The 25,836-nt window shown below is 37.5% G+C and overlaps 1 long non-coding RNA gene across 4 annotated transcripts in view; it reads right to left on the bottom strand.

Moving 5' to 3' along the window:
• Window positions 1–25,836, bottom strand: part of LOC104684672 — a 95,458-nt gene that overhangs the window by 68,765 nt on the left and 857 nt on the right. For all 4 annotated transcript variants that reach the window (XR_005602062.1, XR_005602060.1, XR_005602059.1 and 1 more), the window contains exons 2-4: window positions 23,480–23,545; window positions 22,688–22,790; window positions 17,431–17,557 (exon numbers count right to left, since the gene is read on the bottom strand). This is a non-coding gene — a long non-coding RNA (uncharacterized LOC104684672). The remainder of the gene's footprint in view (window positions 1–17,430; window positions 17,558–22,687; window positions 22,791–23,479; window positions 23,546–25,836) is intronic.

The raw sequence follows: 25,836 nt of genomic DNA, 5'->3' as shown, positions 1-25,836 counted from the left end.
AGGTTTTTTTATTGTTTCATTTACAACAATCAAGTGTATTTTTATAAATATGGTTTTAATTTATATCAAGTTTTACTAAAGACAGAAAGGAGGATTGATTCTTTCTAGTTACTATGTCCAAGATTTTATAAATAATACAATTAATTTCCCTTAGTTATTATTCATAGACTAGAATAATAAAAAAATGTTTTCCTGTTTTTTAAAAATTACAATCAGTTTTATAGTTTTGAAAAAAGTGATAATGAACTAAACCTGTTAGAAAAATGGAAATTAAGGAAATATTTTCTCTGAATCTATAGACAGGATTGCCACCAGAAGGTAGTTTACTTTTGCAAAAAACTCTGGCTTTAGGTATATGGCTACTGGCTTTCAGCAAGTTCAAAAGGCTTTCTGTCTGTCTTTTGAACTTTTACAGTAGAGAAACACTGTACTTTTAAAATTATAAATTACCTTCAATTAGAAAAACTTGAGGTTTTAAGAAGTTTTCCTCAGTGAGAATCATAGAATATGCTGAGTTGAAAGGAACCTGTTGCTATACAGGAGAGCTGAGGGTGGACAACCTGGTGTGCCACGACCTTCCTAGAGAGAGTGTCCTGCAAGGAACAGCTCTTCCAGGGGCGGTGGTCGGCTTCCCTGGGCAGCTGGTGATTTCAGCAAGTGTAGCAATTTCTCAGCTACAGGTGATTCCAGCTCTTGTGATTCAGCCCTTTGTGAAATCACCCACGGCAAACTCGGTGATAGAGAGACAGGAGCCTTGTATAGCAGTTCCACAGAGGTAGCCTTTATTGTCCAGTAGTCCCTGTGAAGGGAAGGCCAGGGATGAGAAGTCCCTGCTGAGGGGCAGAAACAGGGCTTTCCCAGCCCTCCACAGGAACCCACAGGGATCACTGAGTCCCATTCCTGGCCCTGCACAGGACACTCCAAGAATCACACCCTGTTCCTGAGAGCATTGTCCAAATGCTTCTTGAACTCTGTCAGGCTGGTGCTGTGACCACTGCCCTGGGGAGCCTCTTCCAGTGCCCAACCACCCTCTGGGGGAAGAACCTTTTTCTAATATCCAACATAAACCTTCCCTGACAGAGCTTCAGGCCATTCCTTGAGGGTCACAAGGATGGTGAAATCTCTGGAGGGGAAGCCATATGAGGAGTGGTTGAGGTCACTTGGTCTGTTCAGTCTGGAAAGAGGAGACTGAAGGGAGACCTCATCTTTGGTCTTCAGCATCCTCATGAGGGGAAGCAGAGGAGCAGAGAGGGGCAGCTACTGATCTCTTCACTCTTGTGACCAGGGACAGAATTCAAGGAAACTGCATGAAGCTGAGTCAGGGAAGGTTTAGGTTGGAGAGCAGGAAAATGTTCTTCACCCAGAGCGTAACTGAGCACTGGAACAGGTCACCCAGGGAAGCGGTCACAGCAGTAAGCCTGTTCAAGAAGAGTTTGGACAATGCTTACAGGCACATACTGTGATTCTTGATGTCCTGTGCAGGGCCAGGAGTTGGACTCGATGATCTTGATGAATCCCTTCCAACACAGCGTATTCAATGATTCTATGATTCTGTGATGAAGGAGAGTACCAAAGAATTAATGTAATGATAGATCACCTTACAGCTACTGCTGCTCTGCCACCTGTTCTCAAGCAGTCATGCCAGAAGGCCTTTCAAAGTGAGCCTCTGCACCATTTAAAAATATACACCCACTCCAGGAAAGCTTTCTTCAGCATGGTCTGCATAAGGAGCTACTTACGAACCATAACAATTTTGCTGATATTAAATTTGACAATAATGACAAACTTCTGATCTAGCCATAGCACTTTTTTTAGACATTGTTCTGGCTCTTCAAGCTCAAGATGCTAAATGTCCCTTTTATGTCTATAATTAGCTTTTCATGAGAGTGTGAAATTTACTCAAGAGCTAAGGACCTGAGCCAGCCTCAGTGAACCAGTTCACTGTCTGATGAACTCCAAAAGAGAGATTAAAAGCTTTTGGTTTTAATGGCCACTGCCTTACTGTCTTTAGCAGTACTGGATGAAATTATATTTCACTACATCTTGGGCAGCCCTTTATTGCCAGAAGAAACATTGTGCAAGGTGATAGAGAATAAAGAGATGGTCCTATGATTTACCATTTATGTTGCTCTTGCTGAAAATATTAAGTGTCTGTTGTTATATAAGCAGCATTTTATCTCATGTTGGACTTTTGAGAAGCTGGTTTCATCTTGGCCTCCAGGATGTCTTGTCAGAAGGGCATGAAGCCACATAGGCTGTAGTCTTTTCCAAAATTACTCAACATTTGGATCTTTGTGTTTCAGAGTATTAATGAGATTACAGGTCATAATCTGTAAAAGCTCCCCTGCCACTGCTCTGCTTGACTCCATTCCAGATGAAATCTCTTCAAATAAATCCTGGATCACAACGATACTGCTTTGTGTGTCTACAGCCAAAAAGATGAGAGCAGAAAGGAGGGGAGGAAAGGAAAAAATTGTATGTATCTATAGAAAGGCATTTCTTTCAAGGGTAAAGACCTAAATTAATGAAGTTCTTCATTTATCATCTCTGGAATTTTACAGTATCCATTCTTGTAAGAGAGGCCAATTACAATATTTTGGGTAAAGTAATTAATCTAATGATCTCTCTTCCATTTGAAACTTCTTAATTCCTTACGTCCTTTTCTGTGGATTCACAATGTGAACATATCTAGGCAGGCATCTGTCAGTTATGGCAATTTAAAGCAATTACTTAATTAGCTATGATATATGGTTTTGTTTTACATTGGAGGTATTAGACCTGTTTTCTTTTAAGATGAGAAAAGAAAGGCTAGGTGCAGACAATACACATGAAAGGAATCATTTTAATTTGTAACATTGCATTAGGCCATTTACTGTTTACTATTCAAGGCAGTTAGGGATCCAGCTACCTGTTCTAAATCCCTCATGAAATGGAATCTTGCTCAACTTCTCCCATTCATGGCAAAGACATTTCGAGTGCAAAAGACAGGGAAGGCTACACTTGCAGTCAGGGATGTAATTCAAGTAAAATGTATTTGTAGACTTGTCTGTAGTATGACTTCCCACACTACATTACTGCTCCATATAGATTCATCTCTGTGAGAAGGTGAAATTTAACATCACTGGTCCCTTTACAAAAAGGACAAATTTCTACAGTGAAGAAGGATGGAGTAAACAGCTTCTTCAGGACTACTCAAGAGTTCTGTGGAACAAAGGTGATTTGAGAGCTCTTCATCTTAAGCACCACCTTACTGTATCCAAATTCTAGACATTACCATTCAAAGAAATGGAAGAAAAGAGAAATCAGCTGGCAGTTTTACAGACTCCAATAGGTAAAAGCAAGGGTTTAACACTAAGTCCACTGCAATGTTTGTAAATAATAGAGGTGTTGGTCTCACCCTCAGAAATGAGTTTCAATCCCACTGATTTTTCTTCAGTGGCTTTTTTTATACATTGAAGCCACCTTGGAAGACAAGACTCAAGAGCCTAAGTCCCCAGTGACCTTGAAAAAACCTGCTCTATATGAGACGAAGAAAGACAGAGTTGCAACTAAAAAACCTTTTGGTTACTTGTTAAAGGAAAAATAATGGCTTTGCTTAGATGTCATGCTCACACAAAAAGAAGTCCAACATTCATAATCCAGCAATATCTGCACTGTGAGGGAGTTCCTAACCAAATGTTACACCAGGAAGAACTCAACAGTAAGTCCAATAGTACACCAAGTATTTTATAGCATAATTTAACAGGGTCATAAGCATCAGATCTGGGTTTGGTTTCTTTACTACATCCAGGGTGTTAAAGATGTTAGAAAGGAATGTTAAGCTTTTTTAGGTTTGTTGGTTTTGGATGGGTTTTGGTTATTTGCGGGTTGGGGAGGTGGGGAGAGTTTTTCAGGGGAAAAGGTTCCATAGGAAACATCATGAAGGGCAAGGAACATCTTTTTTCAAACAGGATCTTAGCTCTAAATCTTCAGATTTAACAGATATTTTATTTATTCTCTTCATGGTCTAACAACAGTTCATTATTAAAAGTATTGGTTCTAGCTGCTGACTACATAGTTATGCTGTATTAAACCCAAACTGTCTTATATGAAGAATGGGGATCTTCAGCACCTTTCAGGAAACAAGTCCTGAGTGTCAGGATAACCAACTTTGGTAAGGCATCAGAATTTAGAGAAAAACATTGACTGCTGGGATCTTATACCAGGAAAAGTACTACTCTACGTGATGCTTCTGATGCTGTTTCCTCAGGATCCATTTTTGACAACCCAACTGAATGGTACCCAATTGTCTCAGAACAGCAAGCCTTACTCTCAAATGATAAAGGTAGTAGTAGTAGCAGTACTATTACTAGTAGTAATACCCCAGACTGCTCACTCTTTAGGAGAAAAATGCATATTGATGCTTCATAAACTAAAATCAGTTTTTACACTGTCTTGTTGACTCTTTCTCAGACTTTGAGTACTAAGAAAGTCTTGTATGTGAGATGCCATTACTGACACTGCTAATGGGCTGATGTTTCTTCTGTTGTCTTTTAAGGAACACTGCAGAGTTATCATAACTCCCATTAGTCTGAGAGTCTCCCAAGAAAATAATTGGAATATAGATAAAGGAGGGTACCTAAAATGTCATTGATACTCTAACATGAATTCTCTTTGAATGTGTCTAGCTGGAGGAAAAAAATTAAAAATAAGATATTTGTCTGAGGTGGAAATTAGAATAACAGTGACCATTGTTTCTAATAAACAATTACCCGAGGAAACTCAAAAGAAAAAGCACAGCAAATTAGATAACCTGAAATCCAGAGACTTGAGAAGAATATTCCATTTCTCGGAGCTGGCAGGAGCCATGGAGGGGCACCCACAAGGGTTTGGCTGCTTACCTTGTTAAACATTGCCTGGTTTCACCTGACATGATCTGTAAGCCTGTAAAGCAGTCACACTTCAAGTGCCTTTCATGTGCACTTCAAATCATTTTTCTTTTGAGATATTCTTCACTAACAGGATTTCCCACTTTGGAACGGAGGACTCTTTCAAAAGATAAAAAAACCTCTCAAAAGCACAGCCAAAATGAACAAAATAAATACAGGTAAAACCAAAACCGGGTTGGCACAGCCCTAAAAGGTAATGTTAAGTACCAAGAGCTTTACTTTCAGCTTTATTGAACAGTTTTATTACCTTGCATGATTTTTTCACTTTAGTATTGCTTAAAAGCTTGTTTTTCCTGTAATATATACTTTCACAACAAATTACATGACAGACTAAATGTGTTTGAAAGTGTCCTTGCATCCTTACCATTTGCATTTTGCACTGCCCATATGGGTTATACACGTATCACAAGATGTGTTGCCAAGGCATTCAGCTACAACACAAAATGTTTTCAAGTTCAAAGCTTGTATCATTGTTCACTGCATTCTTATGTTTTACTCTCACTTCTTTTATTTCTCTAGATGTTTCCCTTGCATCAATAAAATCCTGAATATTTGCTGACTTTTAAAATGTGCAAGCCATAAAAAAAAAGAAGAAAAAAAAAGGCCCATATATAAAGATAAAAGATGCATGCTTTTTACAGCTGCTATATTCAGGTATTTTTAAACAGTTAATGTATTAGGATCCAGAAAGTTCAGTTAACCCATCCATAGAGATATTATTGCTCTGTTAGTAACCTTGTCTCCCACCCAAAGCACATCCGCAGACCCTGTTGCCAGGAGGTTTCCACACAGGCCTGGGGCTTCAATGACAAATCTCCAGCTGCAAGACCAGAGCCTTTGTACTGGCACTCAATGACAGAAAAAAATATATATATTTTAAAATATAGGTCAAGTTACCTGAGTATGCTCTACTTGCATATAGTATCAGTGGTCATCTTTCTTTTGTATGTTTCCTGGTATTAAATTATTCCCTTTCTTAGTAAAGCTTTTTAAAAATAAATAAATATATAAATAAAACATGATAGAGCTGGTTTTCCCCTCTCAACAGTCAGGTTTTCTCTCTCGAGTGCTAAGTGGGTAGGGGGAGTACAAATCTTGCTTTGAATTTCTTGATTGCATTTTCATGTATGTTGCCAAAGTTTTTCCTTTCTTTATATATGTACAGTCACAAAAGACACTTGGAATAAATTCTACTTGGAAAATACTTTTTAGATGCCCTGAAAGTATCTAAAGATAAGGCTTATGACTGAGTGGAATATAAGAGCAAAAGACAAACATCCCTACAGTGTCTAGAAATTCTCTGGGTTTTCTGATCCTCCTTATTTATTCAGCAATATGCACAGTACTTCATTGTGTCTCATAACCTATGGCATCTGTGATAATTTACAAAAGCTAAGGACTACATCTGCATACTCTTGTGTTCTCTCGTATTGCACACCTTTTTCTTTTGTGTTTCTACTCATTAACTTTCGAGAAGCAACTACCTCACAGGCATTTGTAGTAACAACAGATTGTTGGACTCATACAGCCTGAAAGATCATGTTGGGATACCTGTTTCTTACTGAGTGTATTGTATCTCACTTGAAATGGTGACATGGTACAAATACAAATCAATAAAAAAAGGTACACAGCAGTCTGTGTTATGCTCTAAGAACAGATTACTGTGGTGATTTGGGGCACGTACTCACAGGACAAGCACTCTCACTGAATAAAGCATGTTATGATCAGACTTCGGTACTCAATCCCATCCAGATTCTGTCTTGAACTTTAAGAAATCCAATCTATCCTCTTAATTTGGGATAAATTACTGGTATCACAGAAAGGGAGACTTTTTGTCTCTAAAAATAAATAAATAAAGGTTTAACGTAAGGATATGGCGGAAAGAAATAGTTTTCCCCTGGATGAAAGTCTACATTTCAGGATGACAGCCTTCAACCACTGTGGTTGTATTGAGTTTGAAATTTTGCTTGCATTTAACTCAATGTAAACTTCACATGTGTTTATCTAAAAGGAAAATAGGTTTTCTAGAGCCACTCCAAACACAAGGAAATAGTACTGAGTATGTGTTGCAATAACCTTGCCCTTTTTATTTTTCAGTGAGGTGGAATTATTTGGAAAATGTTCTGTGAAGCACATGTTCAATTATTTCAGTTTATATGTAATTTTAATAAATGTGTCAAAGTTGTGTATGGGCTCAAGTCATCATGATGAATCAGAGCCTATGAATACAAGGTTCCTTGAAATTCTGGAACTGACAATTACACAGGAAAGGAAAGGAAAAATGCTGACAAATAGGTCAAAACAACTCCAACAGAGGCTCTTCAGTAAGCACAGGAAAATGGAAAGCTGATGAGGAAAAGCATATCCAAAATCTGTAAAATGCCTGTAAAAGTATGCTCTTGGCAGAACAAAAATAGTTGGTGGCAGAAGAGAAATACAGAAATTAATGGACCAAAGCTATGCATATTATGGGAAAGACTTACAGAAGAAGCTGCAAAACTGCATTTCCTTTCCCTCCTGTTCTCCACTTTCTGTCCTTCCTCCCCTCTTCTCCATTTGGTGTTTACAAATATGTCTTTGAAAATAAAATCTTGATCCTGTAAAGTGAAATAGAGCTATGGCACCAATTTCAAATGAAGTTTCCTGACTTCAACACACCACTTGAGTGTCCAGGAGGAAGATGATTTGACCATGATCAGAAACCTGGAGTTCAACTCAGTGCCCAAACATAGATGGGCTGCTGTCACTTTTGCTACCCAGGGATATCCCAGCTGGGCTGTAGTTACCACTCTTGGAGCCCATTGGTCTCCTTCAGGATCTGCCAGCTCTGTGTCACTGGCTTAGGTATCCCAAGATGACTCTGGGGCCTAAAAGGCAATGATAAGGCACCAAACTGCACTCCAAATTCACTAGTCATGTTTTTATCCAGAATACTTTTTGCTATCGACAACCATAGTTTACATGAATGGCCAAAATCTGTATGTAATGAATAATCATGCATCTGTGCTAAAAGGTCAACAGTAGGAAAGTGTACAGCTAAAACAGTAAATTTTTTTACCATGTCTATATAGTAAAATTTAGCAGATCTATATACATTGCTCAATTTAGTATAACTTAAGGCTGCTTCAATGAATATTATATATGGTCCTTATGTCCAATATCTCAAATTTCAACTAAGAGAAAAAAAATTGCAAGTGGAGAATGTCTCTTTACCAATTAGAAGAAGATACTTGGAGCTGAGGACAATCGCTGAAACTTTCAAGTTACCAGATTGTTTGGGTCAATGTCAAATGTTAAACTAGGTTGTACAGACAGAGAGGTGTAATGCAGACACCACTGTGTTATTAAATTTCTGGGAAGTAATAAACTGGCACTGGAAGTGTAAAGGAAAAAAAGCAGTAATGTGGAATGGCCCCTTATTCAGGAAACTTTGAAAATGTGCAGCCATAATAGCTGTGGTGAAGTTCCCTTAAATGAGGCCTTGGTATGCTGTGGAATAAAGTCAAAATAGGAGATTGTGGCATTCCAAGTCGTACTGAATAAATGCATACATTGGGCCAAATTGTGATCTTACTCATGAGGGAACATTTTTTTCCTCTTTTCAATGAAAAAAAAGGGAGCTGAGAACACTTTAAGATACGGGGCACAAATGTGTAATTATTCTTGGCTAACATGGTAGCTGTTGATCATTTAATGAAACCATAATTACCATATAATGGCAGGGTATTTATATGACAGATTACTACATTATTACAGGGTAAGTGTGTGATTATTTCTGTCCTCAAAATCAGAATAAAAACACATGGAAGTGGAAAAATAAGTTGAAAAAAGAGAGAAAAAAGATCTGAATTTCCCAGTGCCACTCCCATATTGTTACTCTATCCGCACCTCAATCACACAGTGATGGCAGTGGCCACCGGCATTCATGATGAAGCCAAATCTCCTCAGGAAACCCATGGCATAGCACAACAGATCATAAGGCTCTCTGCCAAATGGCTGCAGCTCTAGGCTTCATTGTACTCACAGTTCAACTGATTCAATAGCAATTTGGTTGCTGGCCTCTTGTCCTCAGAAGACACTCTACTCCTGCTTGTTTGGAGGGATCGTATGCATGATGGATGTAAAAAATTGTACTGAGAGGTCCTTAACTCCCCCTTCTATGCCTTTAGGAGAGAACAGGGAACTAATGTGGGTTTCAAAGTAATACCGGTTTTGTCCTGGGCAGATAAGTTTAATTTGTCAGAGCTGAGCACTGTTTGCCATGGTTAGATTTCAGTCAATACTGCTGGTGTTCACTGGTGGAGTTTTGACCATTTAGTAAGGATTGATTTAAATTGTAGGAAAATACTTAAATGATTCCATTTATGGGGCAAAATGTGATGAAATGTTTTGACTTTACGAAGTTGCAGAGAGAGTTTTATAAGCTGAATACAGTCCGTCTCAAGCTTTATGAACAGGATGGCAACTTTCCATGTGGAAGGCAAAATCAAATTGTAAACCCAGATGATTCATTTATTTCCCAAACTCTACATGTGTGTTAAAAGAGCTATACAATCATCTGCTCCACCTGAATTTGCCTCTGCATCTTCAGAATGCCACTTCAGCTGTGTGGGAGAAGGTTGACAGCACTCCCAGTTTCCAAAAAGCACTTGCTGAGGCAGTATTCTAAGATACAAGTTTTTGTAAATGCAAGACTTTGGCCCTGAATAATAACTTCTGAATTCGGCAGGATTCTTAAATCTGTATTTCCTAGATTTTTATCCAAGAAGCAGATTACTGTAGCTATTTTCAGTCTTTAGTAATTTATTTCCTTTTTTCTTCTTGAAGTTCTTTGCAGTGAGGGAAAATGGACTTAGGTAAAAGACACATGCTGTTATGTTTGCTCAGGATTTATCTTGTAGATATGTAAAAGAAATACAGGTTGGAAGAGAAAATAATTTAGAGGCACTAAGAAATCAGTCTCTGTATATTTATTTAGAAGTTAGCTGTAATTGCAGTATTTTGTAAATAGCTTCCTTAATAAATTGGTTATTACTCTAAGTGGTCAAGGATTGCTCATAACTCACTGTTGCTAGGTTATTTCTCCCTGCACAGAAAAAGCCCCACTTTGGTCCTTAAAATAATAGTTCATGCAAGATGCTGGTGGGAGCTCAGTTATGTCAGAGCCTAACCCAGCTCTCCCTGAACCCAAATGGAGCCTCAGCACACTTCCAACAAGCAGCAGCATTCATTCATAAAAGGCAACAGGTAGGGAGATGATGCATGTTGTCTGGGAGAGTAATGACTTCTTTAAACTGTTTCACACTTATTCAGTGTTGTGCCTTTTGTGAACCATGCCCCAGATTTACTCTAGATAAAATTAATGAATGAAAGAAGTTCTATGTACTGCACCCTCTGCTTCTGGTATCTCTTTATTACAGGCTGCTTCTGCCTCCACTACGTTTTTAGAATTATAAATCAAATACCTTTACAGTAGCACCTATAGATCCCATGGAAAATAAAGTCAGTATTAGGAAGGTCTAAATTCAGAAGATTGAAGTGTTAACATTTTTGCCTCTCTGGTGTTCTTCATAAAGATTATTCTTATAAAGATAAATGTAGGTAGAAACTGAGTTATTTTAATGTTTTTCAGATTAATTATATTTGTAAAATCTTGTCAGCAGGTGCTGGTTTCAGCAGACATCAAACACTAAGACATTCAGCAGCAGAATACGAATAATCCTATGCTGCTTCTTTTGGGAATAGTGATGTTTTGATTATTAACATTTCCATTAGAAAAAATATCATAAGATTTTGATAAAATGTAATTTTTTTCAAAGTCTTGATCACTCAACGGGACATGAGGAAACATTTGCCCTCTCACCAAACCATCTTACACCTAATATTAATCTTTTAAAAAATCTTCCAGCAATTAAATCATATGTTACTCTGGAAATCCTTTACAGACATTATAACGCTGTTATCAAGGACCCAAACCCTTCTGGTACAATAAAATTTCACTGACTTCAACCTAACAAAGTAGAACTTCAAGGAGGTTCCTTGAAGGATAGTCTTTAAAATACAGTTGAAAAAAAATTGCAATTACTTCTTATAAATATGTACTATTTTTCAGCTATTGTTATCTGTACTTCTCTCTCATCCATTTCTAAGCAAAGGTCATATATTAGTCATTTTATTATCAGATTCTCCTGGAAAAAAAATCAGAGGCTCAAGAAATTTTCTCCCAAGCTAAAATAAGTCAACTTCCAGGGTTTCAAATTCTGGCAAGCTAACTTCTCCAAGGTCTCGTAAAAATTCTGGGCTGTTATCTCCATATGCCTGATAGATTTTTTTTTTTTTGTGATTGTAATTAAAACCGTCTGTCCTTTCTCTGTGACTTCAGGAGAATGGCAATGAATCACAAGAGCTCTAAAGCAGATAGAAGGATAGAGGCTGAGGTTAGCAGCTCAGAATCACTTAATCTGCTGTATTTCATCCATTGAAATATAGATCCAAAGCACTGCCTCCTAATTCAAACAACTGTAGAACAAGTCACCATGGCAGAAGGTTGTATCACAGTCATCATAGGGAGACAGAGTAGTCCTGGGTTTGGATTGAAGCATAAAGAGGTGTAAAATAAAATAATTTATATGGAACATAACTATCTCTTAACACTAACTTTTACTCTTCTTGCATAATCTATTAGAACTTTCCAGGAATGTTTTCAACAATCTCTCAGTAATATACAGTTTTTGAAATAAGAGTGTGTGAAAAGTGAAATAAATTCATGAGGCACAAAAATGACACTGAAACCAGTACTGCAGTCTTATCAAGTCAAGAAATACCTAACCTTCAAAATATAATTTAGAAAATTAATTCATTTTTATATTTTCATATTCTGTTGTATTTGACACTACTCTTTCTTTCTTACACCTTGTTATCCATTCTCCAAATTTAATTGTTTTCCTGCCTTTTTGGAGCAATTTCCAGCTTTAAGACTTTTTCGCTATTTGGAAGAAAGTTGCTCACTAGGTGGGTCACTTCCCCCTCTCCCGGAGGCATTATCTCCTTCCCTTTTAAAATGAGAATGAATTTCAGCAACAAATTGATCTGATCTCAGAACAGGAGATCTGGAAGCTATAATCTTAATGAAAGTCTTAATAAGCTAATCACATTCCTGAGGATCTTGTACATTGGTAACCTGTTGCTCAGGGAAGCAAAAATGAGTTTGATATGGTCCTTTGAAGTTCAGGTCCTCCCCGATGAGTCAATTTCTTATGCAGAATGAAGCAAGCATTCATGTACTCTGCTCCCATAATTCTCAGGCTGTATATAATCACCAGCTTTGGCTCCCAAATTCAGGGGAAAATGTTGAATGTCATGTGAGAATGACAGCAGATGTCTGAAGCATCAATACACTGGCTGCCTATTGAGACTTGACGACCTTGGCACTCACTGAAGTTCAGAAAACCAAGTATCTCTGAAGGTCTAAATCTTAGGTAGTATCACTTTTTATTTTCTAAAAGAGTTGGGTACATAAAACTATTTGAGAACCTGGATCTAAGCACTCCATGAGGTAAAGCTTTTTAAGAAGAATAAGGTTTGCTGATCAGAGAATAGTTTTCTATCAAACAGTGTGCAGTGCTGCCCTAATAAAACAAAACATACAACTACCATGACACAAATATTCTAAGAGGAACAAAAGCATTCCTGGTATAATTCTTTTGAAATCAGCAAAAGAGATGAAATTAGAATCAACCTTCTTAGGGAAAAATCTTTTACTTTTAATAAATAATATTTGTACAGCATATAGTAATTTTAAAAGTGTCTTTTATCAAATTTATTTTGATTTCATGGAAACATGTACAGCTATTAATATAAGCAGGCTTATCAGTCCAATTTCCTACTGAATGTTCTTTTTGTTAGTTTTCTTTATTTTCTTTTTAGTTTCCTGCTTTATCATTCAGAAGGTTTGCACTGTATTCCTGTACATATTTGGTTTGGTGCCCAGAAATGTATTATTTTAACACGGCTATTCATTAGAAGTTATTACTTTACAGGGGTTCTACCATGCATACATAATTATATATATGCCCTTCTATGATGAACACTGTGATAACGTTACCATAAAAGATTTTTCTTTTTAGGGTTTATCATCTCTGCCATTTCAAGTCACATTGGTTTGACTAATCCTGGCATCTAACTTTCTAAGTTCAATTATTTTTTCAAAAGGTACTAAACTGCCAAAACCTATTTTTCATTCTTTTTTCAGTAACATTAATCCTTCAGAAACTATTGGGACTGGGACTTGTCCTCCCTCTACGTTCTCCAAGGAAGAAGCAAGCATGGCTGCTAACACACAGAATGTCCCTTGGCCAAAACCAGTAAGCCAGTTTTCAGTGACATGCCCAGGACTACTGTGATGCTTTCTCAAATTTGTTTTCATAACCATATATTTAAGTAGCTCCATGTCACTCCATAAAGATAGTTTTTTTTAAGAATATCTCCAGATACACATAGGTTGAGGGGTTTTATTTCTTTTTTGAGACTTTGAGAAAGTTTTAAATGACCAATTTTATGATGACAACAATTTAAGAGAATGTTTAAGATAAAAAGGTAAAAATAGTGATATTTCCTTGCAACCTGTTTCTATGAATCTGAATCACAAGGCCAAGCAAGAGCAGATAAAAATTCTTCACAATCTTTTCAGAGAGCTGGCATTAAAAGTTCGAGTAACTGTGTGAGCAGTGTAACAGAGCATTGTACCATTGTCGTTGGTCAGGAGCCAACACTTCCAAGTGGACCTGAAAAGCATGCTATATGCTGGTGTGACATTAAAGTTACAGAAATGTCTTCAGTACTGAGATATCTGATTTGCTTCCAGCAGCTAAGGCAGAATGAACAAGATCACCTAGTACACTTGAAGGAGACAGAACATTTAGCATTTTGCTGCTTCATTCTCATCATTGTCCACCCGGAGTATTGGGAGGATAGATTTGAGACTTAATCTACAAGCTAACTTAGACTTCTTAAATCCTATATTGCACATTGTTTTTCTTTTGTCACCCTCTACGCATCTAAGATGGCTTATGCCCTTGTTCAAGTGTTGATGGGACATTAAGTGATATTTTCACTCCAGAGAGTCCACAATTACAGAATTATTCTGAGCTGCAAAGACATTCATGAATATAAAGAATTAAGCATCCAGTGAAACTTGGAATTGCTGTACTTATACTAAAAGAGTTTATATTATAATATTTAATTGATGGGAAATGGATCTAGAGCATAGAGAATATTTTAGAATTGTTGAGGGAAAAACCCCCAAAACTGAAAGCTATACATCAATTATACAATATGTAATAATTTTGAACTATATACTTGCCTTCACATATGTAATTCATGCTTTTGTATAATATTTTTCCATTGACACAGTTTTGTACTGTAATGTGATTATACAGTGGTATTTGTGGAATGACAGAATCCATGAAATGGTAAAGCAAAGGACATCTCTGGACTCATACAAAACATAACAGGATCTAGTTGTGCATCTGCTGGTTTTATGTAAGTTCTTCTGAATGTTTTAGAATTCAATAGTGATTAAGTTGAAAAAATTTGTTGAAGATTACTTTTCCTGATAAGTAGCTAAATTTATTCTCCATTAATCAAATGTTGCAAACCCTCTAAATGTTCACTAAAGTGAAGGTAGTCTTGCTCTCATTTCTTTAGTTTTCAGAAAGAGAGGCAGCGAATGTGTTTTTTACAATTGCCACCCTCTGCATGAGACTCCTTCAGCCTGATTCTCATGACTACCTAGCAAAAGCAAGAGTTTGAGGCACTGGTCAAAGAGTATAGGATATGGGATATCCTGCCTAACATTTCTCTCTAGAAAGCATGCTGTAGTAGTATGTGATCTGTGCTGTTAAATGGTATTGTGCAATTACCCTAAAAGCCTAGCGGAGCTAGCTACCTCACCATCTTCTGTGACACTACCCTGCTGAGTTTTTTAATATATTGTGTGAAAGTGGTGATACACGGATCTTGTACTTAATAAAGTTGGTTCTTTTCTCCACAAAATGAGGCTACATTGAATGTAGTTGGTACTGTGTGGGGTTAACTTTCTGTAGCCTGTTACCTTTGACTTCAATGACTTGAAATAAAAAATGAATCTCCACAACTCCAATGAGACTCACTTCTGATAATATTGGCCCATTGACTTCAATGAAACACTATTAAAAGTTATTCTCAATTCACTTTAATAGTAATTTTTAACAGTATCAGGCCACTGATTCCACTATCACACTTTCTAGACTGAATGTTCAAACACTTCATAAAGACAAAAGCAAACCTTCATATACTTCAGTGAAAACTTATTTCTTGTGATTGTAGTTTGTTTACTTCCTGATAAGCAGTACCAAATATTATCTCATAGGAAAGAAAGAAGTATCTTCCAGACTTTTTTTTATGTAAACATTTTTTGGGGGGATACGGGGAAAAGATAAAAAACCCAGAATGGCATATTAAAACCAAATGGACTAACATTCTTCCTTAACCCTCATGAAAGTCATATGAAAGGTCCAATAAAATATAAGTAAGTATTTTAAGAATGCTTTTCGGTTTTTTTGATGATGATGGTTTGCGTTGTGTGGAGTTGTTTTTGGTTTTGCTTTTGTTTCATTTTGCATTTTTGTTTGGGTTTTTCTGTGGATGTTTTTTGGTTGGTTGGTTGGTTTTATTTTTTAGGAAACTGCAGAATTCTTCCATGAAATTAAACTGAAAATTGAGATAATTGAGGGATGAGGAGTATGTTTTCTTTTGCTTCCTTGCTTGAAACAGACTACATCTCAATTACTCAAATTCATGACTGAATTAGGTGTATTGAAGATCTAACCACTATGCTGTACTAGAATGCTCTTCTTATTCTTGTTTTCTCAGAGGGAAAGTGTTACTGAACCTTTTTTCCCCACCCATCCAGATCTGAGGTTTGATGTCTGCTTAAGACATACATATGCCTTCATGATATTTATGTATTACAATTTGCTTTGTTTGAGCTCTTCAGAGTTTGTCATTCATTTGGATTCTTTTGTTCTAACCCCCGATTTAACTTGAAATCTATCCCTCTACATGCAAGACAATTTTGCCATTTTCCTTCAGAAGCCAGACAATTTATAGATGAGCTCAGACCAAATAAATCAGGCAAGATATATTTATAGGTATAATATACCATATATATTAATATATATTTTTAATCAACTTCATACTGTCACTCTGCAGAAATAATTAGCTGTTAGGAAGGCACACACTGCTGCTATCCAAAGCAGGCACTATTGCTGGTATCCAGGCTAGGACACCAGAACAGCCAGCGGTCAGTCAGCCACTGCATACGGCGTGTGTCCACTAGTGATGAAGTGAGTCTTCTTTGTTTCCCTGTATTAATTCACTTGAATGACTGTGTAACTACAATCATCTTTAGAATGAGCAATTTCTCCACAAGAGAACATTTACAATAATTCTGAACAAAGAAATAGAGATTCAAACACACATTAACTTCAGTACTTGGTGGTGGGAAAATGCATCGACTCATCTTTGGTTCCCCAGCTCCTCTTCTCACAGCATGAAGCCTCAGGAAATTCTCAGTTTTACTCTCCAAACAAGAACTGTATCTTGGCCAGTGGTCTCCATTTTGGGTTGACTAGACTTCTGAATACTTGTGCATGAAATCCAGTGGTCTAACATTCCAAGTTAACAGGCGAGTCAAATTCTAGTGCCTATATGTGACAGTGCCTATATATGATAGTGAACGTTCAACCCTGGAATTCTTTTGAAGGTTAGTATTAACTTATCACCTTGCAGCCTCATAACTGAAACTAATAACAAATCACTAGGGTTCTGCTTGCAAAATGATGTTATTTTTTAAATTATGGAATAATGTGTGTATGATAAAATGAACAATATCAAAATAAAGTTCCTACTTGAAGAAATATTGTTTGATACCTATAAAGGTACATTCAAATTAGCATGTACAGAGCATATATATAGTATGTCTTTTCTCTTTTCTTTTCTTTTCTTTTCTTTTCTTTTCTTTTCTTTTCTCTTTTCTTTTCTTTTCTTTTCTTTTCTTTCTTTTCTTTTCTTTTCTTTTCTTCTTTTCTTTTTTCTTTCTTTCTCTTTTCTCTTTTTCTTTCTTTTTTCTTTTCTTCTTTTCTTTTCTTTTTCTTTTCTCTTTTCTCTTCTTTTCTTTTCTTTTCTTTTCTTTTCTTTTCTTTTCTTTTCTTTTCTTTTCTTTTCTTTTCTTTTCTTTTCTTTTCTTTTCTTTTCTTTTCTTTTCTTTTTTTCTCCTAAATGTTTGTTTTCCTAGAAAGCCTTATTAAGGGATATTCTTTCAGTTTTTAAAGATCTTTCTAACTAACAGTGAAGACAGCAGATATTTTAAACTACATACATTATATAAATTAACTCCAGATATGTGTGATCCACAAACCAAACAGCACCATATGAATGCATGTACACATATATCAGGACTTACAAGTAAAAGGAAGACAGAATGATTGGCAACGTCAAGCATCATCTGTTATAACAGTGGTTTGAAGAGTTTGGAGTCTCTCAAAAGTCAAATTATTTTGCATTATTCCCACTCACAGATTCTTCTTCACCTAAAAAGCAAATGTAAAAGAGCAATGTTAGTGGAAGTAGCAAGGATTCATAAGAATATTCTGAAAGCTAAAAATACTGTTGCTATTTAAACTGAATAATTCTTCTTCTTATCTTCAGATATGCAAACTTTGAAATATTATTAATGCATACCATAAAAAGTGTAAGGTGTACAATGAGTTCAAGAAAAATCTTAACCTTGTGGTTTTTTTCTACTACAGGTGTTTGATTTATCAGCTTCAGTCATTTTATTAATTCAAGGTTCTTTTCCATATAATATCTTTATTATGCAGATTTTCACCCTTTGTATTTATTTATAAGCTGGAAACACTTGACTAAAACTGATAAAAATCAAAAGTTCAGCCTAGAAAGAGTAACAGATTAGAGTATAGTCTAGATTAATCTATTCACTGTGCTTGGCTGGCATATAGTGAAAGACAGGACATACAGACAAGCAGTTATTGAATTGACGGCACAGAAAACAGCATGGACTGTTAGTAACATTCTTCAACAAAAATTGTAACTTTTTAATGAATTAGTGATTGCATTTGAATCTTAGAAGAATTACTGCTATGTGGCCAAAATACTTCTACCTGTATAATAGTTTTTATCTCCATATGGTTTAATTACTTTAGGAAAAAATATTGATTTAGTTCAGTTAAAGGAGGAGATAAATAGTGATTATTACCCATTGCAACTATAAATAAACTCTGACATTGTGCAGATGTTGTTGCTGTTGTTATAATACCTACTTGTATGGACTCTGATATTTCTTCTTGTTCCAGACTAAAAAGGCCAAATCTATTTTAAATTAAATACTCTTGAAAATCTGTAGGAGGTTTTTTGCCAGAATAAAGGACACATTTCAAAAGAAATTATAGTTTGCTGGAGGAGTTCCTGTTGCTTTTTCTTCTGTGTTATGTAAGGAGAAGAAATAGGCCATATCATCAACAAGTAATAATTTTCACCAACCTGTCCTATCGAGGTACTAGTAAGATGCAGTCATTGCTGGTTGTCAAGTTATTACAGAAAAATAAGGATCCATAAATTGGGGAAAAATAAAAAAGGTACAATAAAGCCTCTTTAATGAATTTTGAACTAAGAGAAATTGCAATTTTCTTCCAACAGCCATTATATACCCAAATGATAGATACTCTATAGCCAAATATATGTTACCTCAAATGTGTAATGAAGAGAATAGTGGCTTAATTCCGTAACACCTAAAACATATATATTGATGACCAGAAAATCACATTATCTGTTTCCTTCAGAGAGTCCAGAAGTTCTCCATCCAATATGGTGCCAATACCTAATTTTGTTTTAGTCTCAAAAATCACAAAGACGCTTTCTATGTTGTGCACTTATTAATAGAAAAATGAGATAATATGATGCACTGATAGTGAAATTCAAGAATGTTAGGTAGTCTTCCTGAGTAATTTCAAACAAACAAACTATTCAGCTTTATTTAGATACAAGCTACAGCCCAGACCACTTTCTGATAATGAAAATACACTTTGAGGTGGTGGGAATACTTGCAACCAAAGAAGAAAAGAGGAAACAAACTCAGTGTATTCCAAATTTGGTACAATTTATGGCCAATCTGTGGGCTACCCTATCTGTGAAAATGAAAATTAAAATAAAGCTCTAGCAGTGGGCTAAGAAGATCTCCAACTGTTTCCAGTTTTGTCAAAATGAAAGTCCCCAGGCAAGGAATTCTGAAGTGTGAAATGTAAGGACCCTTCTCAAGTGCTGCACGTAACATTGGTAGTTATTTTCAGTAGCTATTATAGTATGGCTACAAACAACAGAAATGCAAGTAATGTGGATGGAGGTCTATCTTTGAAATGAATAAATCTTCCTCTTTAAGGTTTGTGATAGGCCATATAAAAATACTAGGAAGGTTTGGTTGGTTTTTAACCCAAGAGAAATTTGAAATTGAAAGAGTAAGATTTGATATGTGTTTAAATTTTGAAGACCACCTGTGAGTATGCTTGATGCTTCAATTCCTTAATTAAGGAAAAAAGGAATGAAAAAATTTGGACAATCATCTTCACAGGGACAACTGAAACTGCAGAATAATAAATATTTATAAATAATAATGGTACTCTGTTAGAGATTCTTGTGCCTGGAAAGATGCATTTTCAGACAGGCTAGCCTGCATTCAAGTTTTTGACACATATATATATCCTTATAAGTTTTGATTATTTTTGGAAAAACACTAAGACCAAAGATCAAAGTATTTATTTCTGATCCTTATGTATGCTTGAAGTTTCAGAAACTGTTAGCAGAGTCACAGATGTACCTGGCTGCCCACCTGGGACTGCTACACAGGAACCCAATGCACTGCCTTCAATGAGTGGAAAAAATAATGCTGTTGTAAAATAGAACCCCGCCACACCAACTACGGAGAAGCATGTCTTTAGGGACCTAGCACAGCTTTAAACTGCACTGGATGCAATTTGGACAGTAGGAGACAAGACACAGGCATGGGGATATTCTTGTTGGAAGTTCATTGCTGCATGACTCAGCAGAGCACCAACAGTGGCCACCGAAGAAGAAAGGCTATGTTGGACTGTACTAGGCTTGCCTGAAAAGCTCTGAGTGAAAGCTCAATGCTTTTTTTGCTGTATGTACAATTAAGTTGGATTCATTCATCAGAAAATAATTAGGAGAAAGAGAGCATGTTTGTTTTCCATTTCTTCTGAGTTAGAAGAGACTGACTGCTTAGTAAGGGAAAGAGTGAGAATCCTCCTCTAAGAGCAGTCAAAAACCTTGAGCTGTCTTTTGATCCCGCCTTTCCAGGACACACCAGTAGGTGCTTCTGCAAATTATTTTGTTTAGGAGCACTGACAGGCTACAAATAAATTTAAATAAATAAATGAAAGGGAAAAGTATGTTGACTAGCCCTGTGTTTTTTAAAGTTTCTCTTATCTTATGGATGAACAGGACCAAAAATCTGAATGTGGTGAGAACACAGGATAATGTGATGACATTTCTTAGAAGGCCTGGAGATAAAAAACACCTACATGATTTGGTTTTCCACTTTTTCAAGTAAGGCTTCTTATCAGGCTGTGTGGCATGAATCAGGTTTTTGGGGAGGTGGAAGCAGCAAAATTTAGTTGTGGTCTCCATGGCCCTAATTTGATGTCAGTGAAGTAGCAGATTACTTGGAGGTGTAAGACTGGTCTTGAAGACAAAGGAATTGAATACACAAGTGCTAAAACTGCCTGGAGGAATATCACAGATCTGCAGAAGCAGGTAGAGTTGGAAAAAATGATCTGGCTGCCTCTCGATCTTCTCAAGGTGCTAGAAAATTTGTGGGTGATCAACACTGCAGAAAACCTCTGGAGATAACTCACTCACTAAAATTTAGGGCCAGAGCAAAGTGTGCAACACACAAGAAATTGACTTTAATGCTGATTCTCCAGCCTTGGAAGATGACCTGTCCTTTGTCATTACATGGTGGGCCAGAGGTACTCCTTTGCTTTCACATAGAGTGTAAATTAGGCTAGCAGATGATAGGGAAGACATGATACTCCTTCCTGAGGCAGCTTCAGTGGTCAAAGCACAGCCTAGGTACATACTTTTGGGTATGTTAGGAATGTATCAGTCTTTCTCCACTGTGGACTCCCCGTGCTCAAAAGGCTCTCAGCTGCCAGTACCAATGAATGGGATCCTAAGATTAGCCTCAAACCTTCGCTGCACTTTCCCAATGGCAGCGCAGTGTACTAATCGCTGAGCCATTGGGATAGCCCTGTAGGGCATTCTTCTAATAGTTTTTCTAGTTCTTCCACTGATGTCCTTATACATCTTTTATGATTTCGATAGTGATGCTATGTTCCCCAGGCACTTTCCTTCTATCTTACTCTCTGCTTGTTTTGTTTTTTAATACGGGGGGGAAGGGGCTACCTTAAACTTGCCCTTCATTCCTAGCACAACCTTTCAGAAAAGACATTTCCCTTATCCGTTCTTCCACCCATGAGTGTCTGTCAAGGAATGGGGAAGATGGAAAATATTTGAGTACTTTTGTTTAAGTTGTGATGGTCTTTTTCCTGACTTCATGTTCTATTTAGAGCTTTTTCTTCTACACAGATGAACAGCCAGTTCTTCTGGATTTAAAATTAAAATCCAAATATTTTCTTTAAACTGCACTCGTTGCTTTTACAAAGGAATGAAAACAAAATGCAGCACGTGACATCATTTGAAAGAGAAAATCATGTTATCTTATATAGTTGTAGAAATAAACTGTATTTTTTTAACTGTGGCTCTTCCCTAATGTGCACTGCTGATAAATAGTAAAAAGAAATTTTTTCCTAACTATATATTTCTCTCACATTATACATATATAAATTCCTCTGGGAATAACTTGAGCAATATAACTTGAGATAGGAGGTAGCTGATATATATGAGGTATTAATATGAAAAATATTTTCACTGCTTGTATGTTATAAAGTGCTTGGAATATTTCAGACAACAAAAGTATAGGTCAGTTAAAGAATTTCCTTATCCCTGTTCTGCCCATAATTTTTTTTCCTGCAGGTCCATTTTCTCTTGTTTTCTTCTCATCTGTTATTTTCATTTTCCTTCTCATCTTTCATTCAGTATTATACAGGGCACATTTTGAGGCGCTTCTTCTGCTTCCCACTGACGATACATACTGGCAGCAGCAACTGAAGCATCAGTCAGTGAACACTTGTAGAGATGGTGAGTTGTAAAATAATAAATCGAATATTTAATACTTAGACAGAAGATGTGGACTTTATCTACACTTAATGGGTGGGGAGGCTGATTACTCATTCATAGCTACACCACTTGTGAATGATGAGGTCACCCCTATCTCAGGAAGATAAATGCCATATCCTGTTATGACATATTCCTTTTATATAAAATTAGTTCAATTTTCTCACTAGTGAGGAATCAGTATAACTAAAAAAAAAAAAATCACTTCAAGATAAAGGCATTTTTCTACTGTAATTCATTATATATCCTATTTTCATTTTATTTCTGTTCTGTTTTGTTCTATTTTATCCTGTTCTATGTATACTATTTTACTCTCTACCTAAATGATATCTGACTAAAGTGAAGCAAAAATTAGATGATACAATGAAGCTTTGTAGCATTCTCTCTCATACCTGTCACAGACTCCTTCCAACAGCAGATAATGAAAATTCAAAGTCAAACCATTTAACTTTAAGTAAATGGAAATGAATTTCCAGAGAAGAGATATTTTTTCACCTGTGAAAGAAAGGAACAGTAGTACATTGACAATGCGAATAAAGATATAATATATAATTGTGATAGAGAGGTATATGAAAAGCATAAATATTAAATGTTATTGTATTACATATTTTCACGTGTTTTTAATTTTTATCTTTGCTATGTTTTTGCCTGAGAAGAAGGTCTACTGCACATAGTTAGAAACAGCAGTACTCTATTGGAATATTTGTTTGCTTAATCAATACTAAAGCAACTTGCAGTATATCTAGCAATAGTATATGGTACTGAGACAAAAACTATGCCATTCAAACACCAGAAGATGTCAATAATTTGACCAAAATGAGAAATAAAGTAAATTAAAAATATTGGGGTTTATTCTCATCTCATTTATGCTAGCATACTACAGCAAATTAAGTTAAATCCATCATGGTATGTTGTAGCATTGGTGAAGTATGTGGCAAATTGGGTCCACACTATTTAATATGGCACAGAGTATAAGCTTGATGATGGATATTTTCATTGGTGAATAAAACAAGTCTCAGAAATTCCTACTGGATTTTACCATTGTGATTAGCCTGGGGGGAAAAAAAGATACAAACAATCAAAATGGACTTTTCTTCAAATATGAGATAATGTTTTTTACTTGGTGTCTTTTAAGAGCTATGAGAAAGAAAATGCATCTGTATTGTAGACATTCACAGACCTACCTTTGAATCCTGCTTGTCTTCTAACATACAAAACTATTTGTCAGTACTTCCAGCAACTCAGTGGGTCTACTTGGGCAAGCAAAGTTAAAGTAAAGAGTGAATTTTTAGTTACATTAACACTTAACATAATAATCAATACTCATAAAAGATCTTATTAAATATCAAGAGATCCTGGTTCTGCCTACATGGATGAAAAGCCGTGACTTTCAAGACTAAGCTGAAGCAAGCTTGGCTAAAGGAAGGCTCTCTGTCCTGGCTGTCTCTTTGAAACATGAAAACCTGCTTAGAGTTGCCACTGTAGAGCAAAGAGTGACAATCAGTGGATGGGGACTTCGACATTATTACATCCACTCTACTGCCCGGCCATACATTGACAGACAAAACTACTGTAATGGAGTGATCATTTGGAAAATGGCTACTGCCCACATTTAAATTCCTTTCAGTGTTATTCCATAGCCAATTAGAGTGGCCCAGCCTATATTCATGCCAGTCTTGTACTATAATGTAAGAAAAAGGAAAGGAGCAGCTCAGAAGTCTTTAATTATTCCTCCAGCCATTTATTGACCTGCTCTCTAAAGGCCATATAGGGGCCTTCATCTGCATGCAAAATTCCTATTGACATCACTGGGAGGGCCACAGGCAGATGGAGAGTACTTTGTAAACTTTACATTTTAAATATATTGTAGGAGAAAGGCACAGAATTTGCAGTCCTTTAAAAAAGTGAGCAGTTTTATCTAATACTGGTCTTTAAACATGGAGTTTGAATAACAGTTTTCCTAGTAATAACAACCCCCCACTTCTCTGCAAGCTATCTAACCTGCACGTTTCTGTAAAGTCTTCATATTTAACACTCAAACAATTGATGTCCCTATAGTATAAACAGGATAGATAATGAATATAAGTGGGATAGAAAATTAATCCTACTTGCGAGGAAAGAGAGTCATAATTCACTTAGGCTTCTCAGCTCTTACGTTATGAGGTCTTCAGCTAACTCATGGGATCCATTCCACATCCCACAGATGCTCATTATGAATTCTTTTTATGTGCAACATGTGGGGACTAACCAGTTTCATATCTCCTGGTATTAGCCGCAATCCAAAGCATTTTGTATTAAAACAGAATGCAAACACAGATGCTATTTAATACAAAGGATTTGAATGCAGTCTCTGTTTTAACATAAAGTTGCTGTGTCTTAACTTGCTTTGAAACAGCAAAGGGAAGAAAAGTCAAGATAAGAGGATATTTTTAGATTAGGAGCCAAGCTTTGACTCCAAAAGGCACACAGTTGCATGGGAAAAGGGGATACTGGCCCAGGTGACCGCTTTGATTCTTGGAAGCAAAGGGTACGATGCCTTTGGAGCAAGGGGGCATCCTGGGACCTCTGCCCCCTTCTGAGATGCTGCCATAGCCTTTTCAACACTACACATATTCTGGAGTGCTACTACCTGTGTTCTGTCCCATGCAACTCCTCCTGGTATGAGCCTCGGTTTCCTCAGACACGAGTTAGCAGTACGGCTGCTGTTTGTGTAAGGTGCACTAACGCAGCGTGTTACTTTCTGTTCTAGCTGTCCACTCACTGGGCTGGCGAAGAGTCCAGCTCAACACAAGCACTACGCTTTTTAGCTCCAGCAACCAGCAGCTTGGGGTTCCAGCTCTGTGGTTTCAGAGGTCCCCCCCCGTCCCCCCCAGAAGTGAGGCGAGCTGGTGGGACCCTTCTGCGGGAGGGAGTTCTTCTGCCGTTCCCCTGCTGCCTCTGACTGGGTACAGCCGCTGTGCTCCCTCCGAGACGGGATCCTCGCCCCTCGTCTCCCACTGCAGCTGCGGGAGGAGGGAGCAGCCCGAGCAGCACTCGCCGAGCACCATGGCGAGGGGGCTCGGGTCTCCGTGTCCCCTCCACCGCGGCTGCCCACCCCAAGGCCGAAGCAAGGCGAGGCAGCCACCGGGGCAAAACCGAGGAGGGTCCGCCGCCGACCCGCGCTAACGCCCAACTTTTCCGCGCTTCCTTCCCGGCGTCCGCTCCCGCGCAGCGCCGCGGCCAGGCGGACTCGGCGGTGGGTGGCCCTGACCGGGGTAGGGGCGCGGTCCCGGCGGGCTGGCGGAGCCGCGCAGCGCCGCGTCCAGGGATGAGCACTTGGCGGAGGTAGATGAGGGCAAACCCGCCCGAGCGAGGCGGGGGGCTGCGCGCAGCCCCGGGTGGCACAAAGGCGCCGCGACGCTGCGGCCGCGCGTCCCGCGGGGCGGCGGAGGCTGGGCCCCTCCGCGCCGCTGCCGGTGCGGTGCGTGCCGCACCCGGAGGGGAGCTTTGCGCAGCGCTCGGTCCTATAATTGATATGTTGAAGCAGCAATAGGGATCAGTG

This window comes from Corvus cornix, chromosome 5 (genome assembly GCF_000738735.6).
Source record: "Corvus cornix cornix isolate S_Up_H32 chromosome 5, ASM73873v5, whole genome shotgun sequence".
Classification (NCBI taxonomy): domain Eukaryota; kingdom Metazoa; phylum Chordata; class Aves; order Passeriformes; family Corvidae; genus Corvus; species Corvus cornix.
Note: the sequence above shows the minus strand (reverse complement) of the source record. Positions and strands in the feature narration are given on the sequence as shown.